Source organism: Tachypleus tridentatus, chromosome 1 (genome assembly GCF_004210375.1).
Source record: "Tachypleus tridentatus isolate NWPU-2018 chromosome 1, ASM421037v1, whole genome shotgun sequence".
Classification (NCBI taxonomy): domain Eukaryota; kingdom Metazoa; phylum Arthropoda; class Merostomata; order Xiphosura; family Limulidae; genus Tachypleus; species Tachypleus tridentatus.
The window spans coordinates 158,240,154-158,254,687 of record NC_134825.1 but is presented as its reverse complement, the minus strand read 5'-3'; the positions used below and the strand labels follow the sequence as shown (position 1 = coordinate 158,254,687).

At 37.0% G+C, this 14,534-nt stretch overlaps 1 protein-coding gene across 2 annotated transcripts in view; it reads right to left on the bottom strand.

Annotated features, from left to right (window-relative positions):
* Window positions 1-7,135, bottom strand: part of LOC143228723 (uncharacterized) — a 48,644-nt gene extending 41,509 nt beyond the window's left edge. For both annotated transcript variants that reach the window (XM_076460016.1, XM_076460021.1), the window contains exon 1: window positions 6,880-7,135. The gene's annotated coding sequence lies outside the window, so the exon portion shown is untranslated. The remainder of the gene's footprint in view (window positions 1-6,879) is intronic.
* Window positions 7,136-14,534: the final 7,399 nt, after the last annotated feature.

The following is a 14,534-nucleotide window of genomic DNA, read 5'->3' as shown; positions in this document are numbered from 1 at the left end:
TCTAACAGATGTTGCTTAGTTATTTACAGCATTTCAACAGTCTGTTAAGTTGGATACATAAAATGTTCAACTGATCAGTTCATATGGACAGGTGGGAAAGTGAACGAAGCACCAGGCACGCGCAGATGCAAGCTGAACACGTAACCTAAGTTCTAAAGAAAGCACGAACGACACAATGAGTTCTGTATCGTGCTCATCATTGTTATTGTAACCAGGTGTTTACCTCGACAAACCTTCATATTTACCGTTGAGCCACTAAGGGACACGTGGAGATAAAGCGGGCTGAACACGTAACCTAAAGTTGCGTTTGCTCTTTTGTAATTAAGCACAATGAGCTACCTGCGCTCTGCCCATCACGGGTATCGAAACCCAAAACGCACTTTCCATAGTTGCGAGTCCGTAGACATACGATGTGCCACGGGAGGAGGGGTTAACTTGAAAAGAAATATAAAACTGACAGGTGTGTCTCAGTGGCTTCGTCACTCTGCTGACGTCAAGGCTAGTTACTATTCTTTGGGTGTTCGTTTATTCTCTTATTTGTATAGTCTAAACACAGTAACGGTGTATTAATATATTATTTATAATCTAGAGATCAACACGACTTCTCTTACTGAAAAATTTTAACAGCGTAAATTTGTGTTTGGTACACACAACTAAGTTTAATGCATATGTTATGATTTAGATGGTTTGCAGCGCGAGTGTTAAATTTAGTTATCTTTAGAAGCGATAATTTATCGCAGGTTTGTTTACCTAACTGTTTACGAATCACACCTTGTGTAATTCACTAATTATGAATTGGCGATTATTGCGTCATGTTACTAGTACCTTAAGTTTTCTTATTAATGTTATTGCATCATAACTTGTGTGTGTGTGTGGAACGTTCTAGGCCTCTGCAGGACTATAAGTACGCACATTTATCTCCAAAAATATAGTTTGATATATAGTTACATCTATTCAGCGTGATTTTGTCTACCCATAAAGAGCGTAGTGGCAGTTTCTAAAGTGATATCGTTACATATTGTATCAGCAGATTAGAGATGAAATTTATTTGTCAATTACGTTCAAGTGCAGAAATCAATTTTTATCTTTTCATAATTAGGTACCCAATGTACAAGTTGTATATTTGTACAATTCCGTGTAGTCAGTGTTTTTGTGCGTGTTTTTCTTTTAGCAAAGCCACAAAGGCTATCTGCTCAGCCCACCGAGGGGAATCGAACCCCTGATTTTTTTAGCGTTGTAAATCCGGAGACATACCGCTGTACTAGCAGGGGGCAAAAGTGTGTGCCCCGGGTGAGGCTCGAACTCACGGCCTTCAGATTATGAGACCGCGTGTAGTCAGAGATGTTTGACATTGATTGTAGGGCGTTTAACAGCCTCATGGTCGTGCTAAACTAAAGAGAATCGTCTGGTACTCCGTTATCGAGACGCGTTTGGTCCTTAAAGGGACTTTTTACTCAAACTTATTCTGGTTAAATTCTACACTAATGGTGAAAACGGTTTGTGACAAGAAGCGAGAACCTCACATAATTCATATTGCTTAAATTTATAGCTTTAAAACAATTTATTTATTCTGGTATGAACCGAGGACAACAATTAATAATGTTCTTAGGAAATTGTAAATTTAAATAAGAAATATCTAATACGTAGAGCAAGTATTTGAAAGTCCTTTTTCGCATTAAAAAACCAACTACTGCAGATAGAACTGTTTTATGAAGACCGAGTGATAAGAGAAACAGTTTAAGTTCCATGATACTGTTATTGTTCAGCGGGTACTTGACAATGTGATAGATTGAAAACGTTTTAGTTTTGTTGTTACATTGAGACGAGAGTAAGACTTGATACCAGTGTAGTGGTTTGTTTTGCTGTTACGAGAGTAAGACTTGATACCAGTGTAGTGGTTTGGTTGACAGTTTTGTTTTGGAACAATTTAATATTATCATTCACAATTTGTCCTCTATAATGCAGTAATAAGTAGCAAGTGCTTTAAGACCCACCCGGTAACGAGAGTACAATACACACTGTTACTGGACTTGGCTTCAGTACATATTACAAATGTGATTGCTACAGATACTTAAACAATTTTAAATCATGGATTTCCCGTTATTACACTTCGTTACTTGCTATTGGCTTTCCTGCAGATCATTGTTAGTACATTGGAGAGAAAATCAAACACTATCGTGGATTTGACCTACTATACAAAACATCTGGAATATTGTTGTAATCTACTGACCACCTAACAAAAGGTTGGAATACTGAGACTATGGAAACGAAACGGATTAACTCACTTTCTATGACAACAAAGCGTTAAAATTATTCTGTTATGTAGGTGGCGGTATTTCATATTTTAACTTTCTATATGATTATAATGAAAATGTAATTTAATACATGCGAGTTACCGAATAGTTAAGGAAAGACTCGTTTTAAGGAACCCTATTTAGATGGAGCACAAACACCCCCCCCACACACACACACACATTCATCCTCAGAACACATCTATTAATACCCCACAAATACTACACCGATCGATTAGAAGTACATCTGACATTATTCATGATTAACGTTGGCGAGGAGGCATTCTCCCTCTATTTCCATAAGTCAATAGAAGGTCTGTCATCGATCGGAAACGCTGATGAAAAGCAGAGGAACAAGGGTGCACTACCCAGCAAAAGATGAGTCATTTCCGCCAAACAACGGCCAGCCGGACGAAGGTTTAGTTGAACCAGGTGCTAAGTGTTTTGTTGGTCGCTTGTAGGCTGTCCCGAGTTGCCTGGAGGATCTCGAGAATTTTATGGAATAAAGCAAAAAAGCAACAACATTTCAATAAAACCCAATCCAAGCTATTCTACACAAGATACTGCTTTCATCAATAAATTTTGCGCAAAGCTAATCCAGGGCTATCGGCATTAGCCGTTCTAATTTTCTAGTGACAAATCAGAGGAAACATTAACATCGTTGTGAAAGAATCCTAGAGCTAGAGTAGAAGGACAAAGTTCGTTCTTTTTCATTAACAAATTCAACTAAATATTGCTACCTTTGTTCAATTCTTTATTACACTTACTGGAACAAAAAAATATGTATATAATTGTCCATCGTAACGTATTCCATTAAAATGTTACGTTTAGTTCGTTGTAAACCAGCATCCAGACGATCTCACAATAACTACAAGTAGAGCTAGTAAGCGCGTGCCCCAAGACTTGTGGGAAGACTTATTAAAAAAAAAAAAAGACAGATTCCTTAAGTATTTCACGAATTCGCAAAATAAATTCAACAAAATGCACTCCTAATACCCATTAAAACTCGAGCATCCAGTTGGCTACTTTTTCGCGACTTAAATAGGTATGAAACAAATGAAAATTTAGTATTAAATACATTACTATTCGACACGCACTCTCTATGAGTATTGATGTTCGTCTACCCAGGAGGGTCAGGTTTCTTTGACCTCGCCCCCTTCCTTCAGATTTTTTTTTTCAACTGTCAAGCGTATTTATATATAGGGTAACCCATACTTACTCAGGCCCCTTTCAGGGCAATGTCCATGCACGATTTATATATACACTTGGTGCAAATAAAACATTTCTCTTATAGTTCTATAAATTAGTTGCACTTTCATTAGTTAGATATTAACTAGAAAACGTTTACATAAAAAAACCTTTCAGTATTTTGTAATTAATCTCTAAACTAATGTGGAGTCTCGTTAATAGGTGGCCTTTCATTATTTTTTATATATTTATTTATTTTTAATTGGAAATTATATTTTCACTGGGGAAAGGTGCTTAGCTCTATTATCATCATGTAAGCAATACCTGTCATGTTCGCTCACTAGTTCATTTTTTCTCCAATTTTTATTAAAATAATTTATTGTACTATGTAGCAGTCCATCTGCTATTGTTTCGATACGTGCGTATTTATGCATAAATTCGGAAAATATTGTTCTAGGTACTTTATAAGCTTGCACTCAGACATCTTGGAACAATACTGTACTGTACTATTTGACATGCGCGAGAAACGTCAAAGCCTACACGACAATTTTGGTGAAGAGAAGGCCGAAGCTAATCGTAAATTGAAAGACGTTAGTTTTGACAAACGAGATGTTTTAAGAATTTGATCTTCAAGTAACATCGGAATTAAGCATATAGTTTAAGTTAATACAATAGTAGTTTGAAAGATTTCACCAAATTGTGGAAAACAGTGACAAAACACAATACCCTATACACATTACTAGTGAGCGCAGAATTACAAAAGTTTACCGCAGTGTAATATTTGAACACGTGCAGTAGTGAAGTACAGGCACAGGCGGCATTTAAAAGTGTTGTTTCAAGTCGTTCATTATGCGAGAATCACGTCAGTGTAATATTTATTACTAGCAACGCCCCGCAAAATGTTTGCCGTCGTTTTCATGCCCTTTGCTTTAATTTTCCTTATTATCACGTTCATGCAGGGCATTTAAGCAGGCATTGTTAGCTTCATAATATCCTGGTCTATTTGAAAGAAAATAATTAAGTGGTCGGGCAAATAAACTAATGTGGAGTCCTAGACATAACTTTAATGAAAAACTATACATGAAATAAATAATGTATTATTGTATTTAGAATAGTGTAGCGAGTATGAAACAGTTGCGAGTGTTCAGTGCATGCACAGTTTACCAGTTACAACGAAGAATAAAACCCGAAGTAAAGAAAAACACTAGGTGAAAGGTTATAGAGCATTCTTTGAATTAACCTACGCCAAGTTATTGCAAAGTAAAGTTGTAATAAAGGTAAATTTAGCTGAAGATGCAGAAACGTCAGAATGCGTGTTCACAAAGCAATAAGCATTTGGTTTTGGAACAAATTGTGTATGCGTATTTTAAACATTTAAATCGAGAACGCCCATTAAGTTGTATTTAATGTAATGTTCATTTTTTTTTTTTTGTATTTAAGGAAATTACACGCAGGTTAAATGTTGAGACTTTGCAAATAAAGAAACTGAACTTGAAATCGAAGCCAGTCATCCATCACATGATGACAACGACATTGTGCTATTGTATAAAACACTCGTTGCATTGACAAGTTTGACTAAGCAAAAACCTGTGATTCTGAATTGAAAAGCAATACACTGCCATCCGGGTTTCTTGCAAAAAAAGCTTTTCTAACTATGCGAGATTTATATCGATAAAAGTTCCGAACAGGTAAACTCAAACGTATTTATATCGAGGAATTTAAATACTCCAGACTTCGTGTTTCATCTCGAAAGCGTAGCCAAATCTGCTGTGTATATCTATATTTCTGAAACGTGTTAAAAAAAAAATCAACATTTCTTGTAATATTGAAGGTATTCGTCTTTGAATAGGTCGCCGCAAAAAGCTGGATAGAACATGTGTAGGGTTAATATACTTAGCAGCCCTACTACCAGAGCTAGACCACCACGCCATTAGAAAACTTCCTTTAACTCTCATTGTTCAGTTGCAACTCACTCGCCAGATGATAACCTAAATTCCGAGGTTTAGATTTACTCACTTCCTAAACAGCTCCATTCTAGGAAGGAGAGGGAGGGTAATAAAGGGGAAGGTGTTTCAACAAAGCAGCATTAGTTGCAGACTATCCAAACCACAGGTCTGTAGTTCGATTCGCTTGGACTGTATGTTTACGAGAGTATTTTAAGAATTAACGCTCCAACTGCATGCGCACGAGAGTATTTAAAAAAGGAAAAATGCCATATGCTTTTAAGTTTAATGGAGGGTAATGAGGGTTTCCAAACGTCCTTTATCTGATCTATATTTCATTTCTGTAACTTTTTTAAACTTTTATCTGAAAAAAGTCATTGTTTTTACACACGAAAGACCGACATAAAAACTATTTTATGAAGTTAATTATTCCGCTATTTTGTTTTTTGTTGTTGCTTTTTTTTTTATACTCGTAAGCTCGAGACACGATGTGATAATTATTGAACATTCGCTAATACCAACTTTGTTTCTGCCATATCGCACGTACGACATTCACACTCTTGAAATAATGTCCAGTTAATTGGTGACGTGTTAAATGTTCTCAATATAATCAGTGTTAAATAATCACGATAGAAAAAAAAAGAACTTCCATATTTCTCGAAATAATTCGATGATAAAATATCCCAAACGGTAATCATCCAATAATTAAACTAAATAATGATATTTTAGTGTCAATACAACAACCGGGTTCTTAAATAGACAAAGAACACTGCTAATAGTTAATAATAACAGTAACTATTTTCCACGTCCATAAAAAACTTATGTTTGTGTGAAGAGCCTAAATTGAGAGTAGATAAATGAATTTATTTTCCAAGGGGAAAAAAATACCCCATTGTCCTATACTGTGGTCACAAAAAAATGCTTTGTGGTCATATATTATTATCCCTGCACGTTGGAAAACATCATGTCGAACCGAATTCCATATACAGGGTGTTGGGAAAGTCACTGTGCACTTATATATTTATTAACAGACATGTTTCAATATACAATACAGGAAGTAAATATGAATGACAATTATAAACAATGTTGAAAGTGACCCCCGTTGGCATCAATACAGGCCTGGATCCTTCTTATTTTGTTTCTAAACACCGCTATCAGTTGCTGGCTTGAAATAGACTCAACAAAATACGATTACAAAACTGCACAGTGACTTTCCGAACACCTTGTAAGTATACAAATACAACGCGTAGAGACTTAAAAATATTACATTAAGGTATAAAAACACATAATTTCCGTTTGTTTTTTTATAGTTTTATGTTATCATGTACTTGTGTTTAAGGATTCTAATGTCTCAATAAATCTATCTAAAACACAAATGAAAGGTTTAAGAAAACTAATGTACAAAAATATGTACGACGACTAATCAGTAATCAGAAATAGAACAGAGTTATACTTACTTAATTTTCTGCTAATACTGGTTTCGAAATATCGTATTCTGTCGAGAAATCTGTAGAAAAATATTTTCAGTGCTGCTAACGTAGGCTGTTAATTATATTACAAACAATAAGAACTGTCGTTGTAACGCCAAACGACGGCAGATTATTCGTAGCCAGCGAACTAAACATCAACTGTATCGAACTGCTTACTTATCACGTGCTGGTCAATTTCCTTCAAACCCGTGACTGAGCTCGAATGCAGTCTCGTGCTAACAGTGGCGCCGTCCTAGCTATTATCGTCCAGTGCGCTAGGGTTGCGCAGGCGCATCCTTTTCACAGAAACCTCCCGAAAGACGACAGTTTATTTGCCCGTAACTCAATTTCGTAAGAGGGGAGATGTTACTATAGCAACAATCGCAAGTAATGGTAAAATTTGAAAGTAGAAGTAAGATTAGTTCTCTGCTTTCAACATACAAAGAAAATATGTTTCATCAGAATGTTAAGCAATTAATAAACTGAAAATTTACTATATGTTTTTGCATATAAAACTAAATACGAATAATAATAATAAAAATAACTAACGTATGATTCTACATAAAACAATGGGGTTATTACATTTAACGCCCACCGGTGCCTTAGGACTAAGCTTTATGGCTTATAACACTAAAATTCAAGATTTTGCGGTGGATACAGTATAGGTAATCAAATACGCAGCCTTTTGTTTGATTAAATATTGTATTCTATGACACATCTCAGTTAAAAACACACATTACAAAGATGAGTAACAGGGAAGGAAAAATTGGCCTGTCACATCTTTCTCTTTACTAGGTGTCTGATAAAAATGGCGTCGATAATAATGGAACTTGGCACCAATAATAAACAAAGACAGAACGAGCAGTAATATAAAAAGTACGTTGTGTGAAAGTAATAAGGTATCCTTTCTTTTTTGGAAAGAAGCGTTACTACATGTAACGTGTTACTTTTCGTTACTACATGTAATGTGTTACTTTTCAATGCCATGAATTATGGTAGGAGCCATTATTACTGGTAACATTTTTCGTTCTTCTTATCGAGTAACTCTTACCACCAATCACATAAAGCTTAACAAGGCAAGCTTGGAAAGTATAAAAACATGTACTATATGCGTAGAGGTTGGTAAGTTAGGCTTTGAAAAGTACACGAATGTGTTATTATATGCGTAGAAGCGGGTAAGTTAGGCTTGGAAAGTATAACAAATATTATGTGCGTAGAGTTTGGCAAGTTAGGCTTGAAAAGTATAACAACACGTACTACGTGTATATAAAGATATATTTAAATAATTTTCAATAACTGTGACGGTAACAAGAGATAAAAACCGTTATGCCCAGAAACAGTCTGTTGTAAAATAACTAATTATCGTCAAAATTACTGTGTTGGTATTTAGCTAAATATATTAAACAATATACAAGTATGCCAGATGATACTAAAATTTATTCACGGGGATATAATTCAGAAGGGTAAAAGTATTAGAAAGTAATTTTCAGTCGTGCGAGTATCTGTGAGCAAAATCCTCTGTGCGAAAATATCGTCCATGTTGACTTATAGATTTGAAATTTCGTCAATATGCAACCTGCGCTAACAATGTCAGTCGTGAAACAGTAGACAAATGAAACTCAAATCGTTCCACGGTAACCAGGTTGTAAGCATAAATACAGATAAGATAAAAATTTTAACAGCTCTACGAAATGGTGGCCAAACAAAATCAATAATTTCGTCCAAACTGCTTCCCAAATGAGACAAATGCCAGAATGGCGGCTTCACTGTCAGTAATGGCTGCTGTTCTTACTCTCGTCTGTCTGCGCGGCGTCTATGAGTAAATTGACCTGACACACGCACATTTCTAATCATTTAACGTGAGGGACGACGTTCGTCTGGGAGCCATTTTACTGATATTCTCCATTCACTAGGACCGTGTCAAACTGTTCTTCATCTGATTACTTTGCCATTATTTAGATGATTGGGAGCAGCTGTAATACAGGGCTTTTTATACTATCTTACTGAGGGTGTGCTTGTTTTAATATCTCATAACTGTCTGGAACCTTTAATGATGCAATTATCTGCTTGTGCAAATTTCTGACCTTGTAACTCAAACCTAGGTTTATGTAGCAATCGCTCCCCCCCCCTCCCTCCCAGTGGCATAGCGGCATGTCTGCGGACTTACATCGCAAGAAACCGATGGTGGGCAGAGCACAGATAGCCCGTTGTGTAGCTTTGTGCTTAATTCAAAACGACAATCAATTATGTAGCAATCTTTGTTGTGATTAGGTTTCGATCTTCTGTGACACAACTCCACGTGCGTGAAAGACGTAACTGTTTCACAAGAACATGATTTCGGACTCTTCGTAACAGCACAGGCCCGACCTCACGTTTCACATATCGTGAATAAGTAGTTTTGACATCTCCATTTCTATCCGATTTGCTAGGTGGTTAGGGCGCTCATCTCCTAACCTGATAATTGCCGGTTCGAATCCTTGCCTCACCAAACATGCTCGCCCTTTCAGCTGTGAGAACGTTATAATGTGACAGTCAGTCTCATTATTCGTCGGAAAATAGGGTAGCTCAAAAGTTTGCTGTTGGTTATTATTTATTATTATTATGCCTCTCGATTCCATGAAGGAACATAGGGCCGCAATCGCTTGCAGATTCATTAACAGGCTGGTTTTTTAAGTGAGTAGATTGTTAGCCTACTGCACAACCCCCAACCAGGAGGAGAAACCTTAACCGTCCCTAATTTTGCAGTGTGAGACTAGAGGGAAGGCACCTAGTCATCACCACCCACCGCCAACTCTTGGGCTACTCTTTTACCATTTGCTGCTGGTGGTAATGACTATTTTCCCTCTAGTTTAATTACTAAATTAGGGACGGCTAGCTCAGATAGTCTTCACATATCTCTGCATGAAATTCAAAACAAGTCAGATTAATTTAAACAATTTGCTTACGAATCGATTTTTGAATCATTTTAACCGAAACGACCGTGACCTTTCAGCATGCATTTCCTACTCGCATTTTAATCGAGAATGCATAAACAGATAATATCTTACTTGGAGTCAAACGGCTTTTAGTTTAATATCTCAGGCCTGTACGTATTTTTAACCTTCAGTTCCGTTCCTGATGCTAGTGTTAATTAGCAATTTATTTGGAACTTACAGATGATCGTAGACCTACAGAGAATAAACATTTATTGATTTACTAAAGAAATGGACATGTTGAAATATGGTTCACTCACTCAGAAGAAATTCAATTTTTACTGGTCATCGAACATTAGGATTAAAATGCTGAAATAAAGAAAGGTAGAAACTTATATTTTAATTTAAAACTGAAAACTTCACACAACTTTATTGAGAGACTCTGAAGTGATCACCAATTTCATATGACCCCCTCATTTCACATGTTACCCAACATAAAAGTATTACAAAGCTTCTTTTGAGCTTACATTTTTACATATATTGGCTACTAATCACCGGTTGGAAACTTCAGAAGACTAGGTTTAATTACGTCGAACTAGGCATGACATAATAGTAAACTTACTGGTCTGCGGATAGAAAATTCCAAAGTATGAATAGCGATATACCGCTGAACATTTTCAGCCGTCAAGACTTTATGACTGTGACAATCAATCCCTCTGTTCCTTCAAAAGCAGTTGAATAGGCGGCGGGTTCTTTGGCTGGTTGCATCTTCCTAGCAGAAGTTTTGGTCTGGCCGTTTAGTCGATGTGCGTATAAGGTGTGTTTTAAGTTGAAAATATTGAAACAAACTTTGATACGTGTATATTAAGCCTATTTATGATATATATTTACGTACTTTTACAAAATGACAGCGCAAGTAGTCTTCGTGTAGCTTTGCGCGAAATTCTAAAACAAACAAACAAATACAAAATGAATAGGTTTTCGACGCTATCGCTTTGTAAATTAAATAATCTTGTAATATATTCCTTTAGATAAATAATCTAAGTATCGTATAGATAGGCCCGGCATGACCAGGTGGGTTAAGGTGTGCGACTCGTAATCTGAGGGTCGCGGGTTCGAATCCCCGTCGCACCAAACATGCTCGCCCTTTCAGCCATGGGGGCGTTATAATGTGACGCTCAATCCCATTATTCGTCGGTGAAAGAGTAGCCCAAGAATCGGCGGTGGGTGGTGATGACTAGCTGCATTCTCTCTAGTCTTACACTGCTAAATTAGGGGTGGTTAGTGCAGATAGCCCTCGAGTAGTTTTGCACGAAATTTGAAAAAAAAATCGTATAGATAATGTCACACAACTCTTTCGTAAAAGTACTGTAGACCAATAAAACGTTATTTGGATATTTTTCATTTCATGGTAAATCCAGAAATATATTTGACGTTTTACTTTGATTGAATAATTATATAACAGCCAGAGGGCGCATTTAGGTCAAATGGGGCTTGGCGCAGTGTAGTACCATTTGCCTTCTCTAATGTATACAAGTTCATATAATAAATTAACTTTTTTTATCACTGTGGGTCCCCACGGGGTCAGAGTCTTGGTGCATTTATTCCTTCTGCCCCACCCTTCATATGGTCCTGATGACAGCTAGAAGTATGGTGTCAGAACAATATATCATTTTAATAGAATCTTTTTTTGTCGAGTGTGTATGTGTTTTTCTTATAGCAAAGCCACATCAGGCTATCTGCTGAGTCTACCGAGGGAAATCGAACCCCTGATTTTAGCGTTGTAAATTCGTAGACTTACCGCTCTACCAGCGGGGGACTTTTTTGTCGAATCTTGTAAAGAAGAGATTGAATTATTGTAAAGAACTAAAACCAAGTTCAAAGAATTTTCTCAAAAGTTACAGCATTTAAATTATGTTTTCTTTTAAAATGGTTCCTTATTCTTTAAATATATTGTCGGTGATTGTTTTTGGTTTTTTTTTTCTGTTGTAACTGTTGTATGATATTTTCGTATTTGTGTTTTAATGAACAAAGTTGCCAGGTCAGAGACCCCTACAGTGTTCAATCACAGTTATATGTGCCTTGACCCATAATTCAATTGCCTTGTCCCTTAATAACTTTATTGTTTTTCTTTCAGGGATTTACTGATGTCATTGAAGATTTCGCTTTCAAACTATCATGCACACGTACACAAGGCCTATCTGTAAGAAATGCTTTTAATATACGTAACCACGAGGTTTTCTTTCGATTAAGTGAGATATCACGATACCGGTAAAAATATTTGTTTGTTTTGAATTTCATGCAAAGCTACACAAGGGCTATCTGCTCTAGCCGTCCCTAATTTTGCAGTGCAAGACTAGAGGGAGGGCAGCTAGTATTCCCCACCCGCCACCAACTCTTGGGCTTCTCTTTTAACCAATGAATAGTGGGATTGACTGTCACACACATAACGCTCCCACGACTGAAAGGTCGACCATGTTTTGTAAAATGGAAAGAATATCTGATAAATTTAACAGTTAGATCCCTCAAACAGATATGAATCACTACCTTCATAAATTGTTATGTATAACTGTATTTATTGTTATTGAACTTAGGTCAGTGGTGTGTAACGTGACATAGTAATAGTTTTATTAATTATTTTGTTAACAATACTCTAAGAAACTTAATCACTCGTCTTCGAAGATCTATTAACCTTGAAGGTTAGTTGGAAGCGGACTTGGTCGAATTACAATGTCCACATAGTTGACGTAACGTGTCTGGTGGTAGAATGGTTTGTTTTGAATTTCGCGCAAAGCTACATGAGGGCTATCTACGCTAGCCGTCTTCAATTTAGCAGTGTAAGACTATGAGAAAGACAACTAGTCATCGCTACCCACCGCTAACTCTTTGACTACTCTTTTACCAACGAATATTGGGATTGACCGTCACATTATGACGCCCCCCATATTTGGTGTGACGGGGATTCGAACTCGCCACCCTCAGACTACAAGTCGAGTGCCTTAACCACCTGGTCATGCTGGGCCTCTGGTGATAGGAGATGGATATCATACTTTCCAGGGTCTCACTCTGCAACCATAATAAATTGCATTTTATCAGGTCGTTACAAAGAACCTGAAGATTAATTAATTAGAATATTAAACCAATGGAAGATACCCTTCTTAAACCTGATAATAAACGTACATTTATTTATGATTCATTCGCCCGTAAATTAAGCGTGAACGTAAATGGTGTAGTCTGTATCACACTCGAGACTGAAGTGTCAGTTGTACTTGGGTTTAGTAATAACACACGATAACAGAACCATTTATAGCACCACACGCTGTTAATATGCATTGTGGATTTTATTCACTCTGTGTTTACTCAGATATTGTGGTATCTAGTATTGCTGGTGACACTTATGTACCACTCTAACTATTTGTTCAAGTTAAATGTCAGGGTGGAGACATGATCACTGAAACATTTACAAATCCCCAATACAAACCCGTGTCTAAACAAAATGTTCAGACTATAGAGATCGATATAAAGGACGACATTGGTCAACCGATCTCATGTGAACAAGGAAAAGCAATCGTGACGCTCCACTTTCACAATCACGAGAGCTCCTTACGGTGAAGAACCAGACGTTTATGACGTATATATTTTACGATTGTCAAGGGGGAAACTGGTAGTCAATGGCAACAGAGACTTGGATTGGGAGACTCTTTAAGTAACCTGTTTCGTTCTGCTACACCATTTGTGAATGAAAGAAGCACTAGTCTTAGGAAAACAGACGGATAAATCAGATAAATATTTACTATCTGATGCCATACAAGTAAAACCTTCTGTCGATACTTGAAAACGACGAGCGATACAAAATCTGAGCTAGACTTATTTTCTCTCCCTCTCACGCAAACAGTAATTTAAGAAGGTCAGTGGACTGAATATTATCCTCTGTCTTCAATGACCAATAGAGAACGGATTGAATTTTCTATATCAGGACTAGGAGAAAGGTATTTAGGTCCAGTCCAATCATATCTTCATGTAAAGGCGGCCTGGCATGGCCGAGCGCGTAAGGCGTGCGACTCGTAATCCGAGGGTCGCGGGTTCGCGCCCGCGTCGCGCTAAACATGCTCGCCCTCCCAGCCGTGGAGGAGTTATAATGTGACGGTCAATCCCACTATTCGTTGGTAAAAGAGTAGCCCAAGAGTTGGCGGTGGGTGGTGATGACTAGCTGCTTTCCCTCTAGTCTTACACTGCTAAATTAGGGACGGCTAGCACAGATAGCCCTCGAGTAGCTTTGTGCGAAATTCCAAAAACAAACAAACAAACATGTAAAGACAAAGACTGTTAAATATGATGGTATCGATAAACAAAAGGATGAAGACACCTCAGCACGTGCAGACTTATTACTTCATTTTCTGTTTCCTTAAGCTGATGTATACCTTAATAAAAAAAAAAACCATTTCATCTTCTCACAACCTTTATGCATATAAGGCCTACCTGAAAACTCTACTGAGTTATAATGGTGAAACTATAAGATGTCATTTGTCATCGTCCATGTGGATGATAGATACATCAAGCAATGTTGATAATCTCGAGTTTAATGACGGCGACAATGACAGAGTTAAAGACTGAAACGTAGATACACGTGGTACTCGACATGATTGGTCGTTTACATTCAGGTATATTTTTACAGAACAGGTTTTTGTCTAATGATAGAATTTTAAGATCCCAACGTATACAAAGTAAAGA